The 3,591-nt window shown below is 37.9% G+C and overlaps 1 protein-coding gene across 3 annotated transcripts in view; it reads right to left on the bottom strand.

Annotated features, from left to right (window-relative positions):
* The window catches only part of Ube2g1 (ubiquitin conjugating enzyme E2 G1), a 75,568-nt gene that overhangs the window by 64,397 nt on the left and 7,580 nt on the right, over positions 1-3,591 (bottom strand). The window lies entirely within an intron of this gene.

The raw sequence follows: 3,591 nt of genomic DNA, 5'->3' as shown, positions 1-3,591 counted from the left end.
AAAAAAAAAAAAAAAAAAAGACAGGACTTGCTGATGTAGTACACATCTTTAATCCCAGCAATCAAGAAGCAGAGAGACAGATTTCTTTCCTGGTATACATAGTGAGTTCTAGGCCAGCTAAGGCTATGTTCTGGGGACCTGTACCAAAAAATAAAACAACCATATTTGTGGGTACAGACAAAAAAAGAAATGAAAGCAGAGTCTTAAAATATTTGCATATACATATTTACAGCTGCACTAATCTCAACTAGTGAAAAGAAGTCAGGGCATAATAATAGCACATGTCTTTAATCCCAACACTCAGGAAACAGGCAGGTGACTCTAAGTTCGAGGCCGGCCTGATTACAGAGTGAGTTCCAAAACAGCCAAGGCTACACAGAAAAACCCCATCTGAAAAAGGCCAAAAACAAAAACGAGAAACAAAAAGTAGACTAGGAGCCAGCTAGATGACTAAATAGACGTCAGTTTGAGTCTAGAGCCCTGCATAGTAGGAAGAAAAAGAGACTCCATCCAGCAAGTTGCCCCCTGACCCCCACAAGCGTACCATAGCACATATGCCCAAACATATACAAACAAAAATGTAATTTAAAATTAAAGGTTTAAAATGGCTACAGGAGTGGGCTGGAGAAATGGCTCAGAGGTTTAGAGCACTGACTGCTCTTCCAAAGATCCTGAATTCGATTCCCAGCAACCACATGGTAGCTCACAACCATTTGTAAATGGGATCCCATACCCTCTTCGAGTGCCTGAAGACAGGGACAATATACTCATAAACATAAAATAAATAAATTTAAAATGGCTACAAGAATAAATATGTTTTGCCAATAAAAGAAACAAAAATAACTTCTGTGTAGTGGCACAAGCCTATAACCCCAGCAGAAGAAGAAACAGGAGGATCAGAGGTTCAAAGTCATCCTCAGCTACCATGGGGGGGGGGGGGGACTACAAAAGATTTTCTATGATTGTACCACCCCATATTCCCACCAGTAATATATTAAAGATTCTCTTAGTATCTTTGCCAACATTTGATGACTATGTCTACACACATCTTAAAAAAAAAAAAAAAAGATTTACTTAATTTTATGTATATGAGTACACTATAGCTATACGAATGGTTGTGAGCCATCATGTGGTTGCTGGGGATTGAATTCAGGATCTCTGCTTGCTCTGGTCAATCCCACTAGCTCCAGCCCAAAGATTTATTTATTATTCTTTCTAAGTACACTGTAGCTGTCTTCAGACACTCCAGAAGAGGGTGTCAGATCTCATTACGGATGGCTGTGAGCCACCATGTGGTTGCTGAGAGTTGAACTCAAGACCTTCAGAAGAGCAGCCAGTGCTCTTAACTGCTGAGCCACATCTCTCCAGCCCATCTATACACATCTTAATTTTAGCTATTCAAATAGTTATGTGGTAATATCTTATTGTGCTTTCAATCTGCATTTTATTTTCCTAATGTCTACTGATACTAAATATCTTTTCATTTGCTTATGTAACATCTGTGTATCCATCCTTCTTTAGTGAAATGTCTGTCTTTTGTTCCTAAATGACTGGTTTTTACTATATAGTTCAGTTGCTTACACATTGGTATTTGCCAAACACATCTTGCAAAGACAGTGGTTCTCAACCTTCTTAATGCTGTGACCCTTTAATATAGTTCCTCCTATTGTAACCACCAACCATAAAATTATTTTCATTGCCACTTCATAACCGTAATTTTGCTACTGTTATAAATCCTAAGTATCTATGTTTTCTGATGGTCTTCAGTGATCCTGTGAAAGGGTAGTTTGAGCCACCCAACCCCCAAAAGGTTGAGAACTGATACTCTAGGACTAGAGAGGATCACTGGATGAAAGAATTTGCCACATAAGCCTGATGGCCTAAATGTGATATCTGAATCCAACACAAAGGTGTAAGGGAAAACAGACTCTTAAAAAGTTGTCCTTGACCCTCCTACAAAGGCGTGTTTTTGGTTCCCTGTCCCACAGAGGAGCAATGATTATGTTGTATCTCACCTTTCCCAGGAGAGCTTAGAGATTTTTTTTTTTTAAGATTTATTTATTTATTATATGTAAGTACACTGTAGCTGTCTTCAGACACTCCAGAAGAGGGCGCCAGATCTTGTTACAGATGGTTATGAGCCACCATGTGGTTGCTGGGATTTGAACTCCGGACCTTCGGAAGAGCAGTTGGGTGCTCTTACCCACTGAGCCATCTCACCAGCCCCAGCTCAGAGATTTTTGAGTAATGGAATGTTTCTAAGAGAAGCCTATAATGAAAAAGTAGTAGAATTGTCTAAATGGGATGGGACACACAGTTAGGACTCCCATGTGAGGCCTTTTTGACCCTTTTTCTCTCCACCTTTTCTTCAGAATAAAAATTTTAAAACTTCAAAAAAAAAAAAAAAGTAGTCCTTGAACTCTCATATGCATGATGTAACATGCATGAACTTACAAACACACATCATATATAATTAAAAAAAAGTCCATTCCAATTCATAACTAGTGTTTGTATGTATGTAGTATTATCTGTAGGTGGTAGTTATGTGAATGAAATGTATGGTTTGTGGATTCATACCTTCACATGCTTAGGGTACAAAAGGATGCCAAGAGCCTTTCTCTACTGAACCTGAACTAAAGCTTGCTTTCACTTGGCTAGAGGGGCTAGTCAAGGAACTCCAGGGATGCAGATATAAGCCTGTCTCCATCTTCATCTATGCTGGTGTTACAGACACTTGCAGCTATAGGCTCTTGCATGGGTGCTAGAAACTTGAACTCAGACCTACACATCAAGCATTCTGAGAGCTATCTTTCTCAACCCTATAGTCTATCTTCTCAACTCCCTAAAAGTTTTCATACACCCAAAGGTTTTAGTTTTGATAATGTCTAATGTATCAATATTTTCTTCTACAGATTATGCTTTCATTCTAATAATAATCAGGGGATCCTTAATTCACAAACATGTGGAAATGTGTATTTCCACATGTTTTATTTTATGTATTATTTTAAGTAAGCTACATATGGAACTGTTAGTACTGCTTCATAGTAAATATATTAATGTGCTGATAAATATCTAAAAGCCACGGTTAGTTCAACACTTAAACATACCAACCAGTATTTTAGATTTAGAACAGGTAATATAAGTATGTTGGCATATGCCTTTAAATCCAGCACTCTGAAGGCATAGGCAAGTGTTCCTCTGTAAGTTTGAGGCTAGCCTGGTCTATACAACAAGCATCAAGCTAGCCAAAGCTACATAATGAGACCCTATCTCAAAAACCAAAAAGGAAGAAATAGAAGTGAGGTCATCCATTATAAAGACTAATGCAGAAAGTATATTTCACTCTAAAGTATTTTATTTACATTTTTAAAAATCAAATTAGCATTTATAAATACCTAAATTTTCTATTATTGAGACTATTCACTAAATAACTACTGCTTAAAAACTGTTTTAAAAAACCAAACCAAAAACAAAACAAACAAACAAAAAAAACATTTTAGGCCGGGCGTGGTGGCGCACGCCTTTAATCCCAGCACTTGGGAGGCAGAGGCAGGCGGATTTCTGAGTTCGAGGCCAGCCTGGTCTACAAAG

The sequence above is a fragment of the Mus pahari genome, chromosome 14, assembly GCF_900095145.1.
Source record: "Mus pahari chromosome 14, PAHARI_EIJ_v1.1, whole genome shotgun sequence".
NCBI classification, from domain to species: domain Eukaryota; kingdom Metazoa; phylum Chordata; class Mammalia; order Rodentia; family Muridae; genus Mus; species Mus pahari.
Note: the sequence above shows the minus strand (reverse complement) of the source record. Positions and strands in the feature narration are given on the sequence as shown.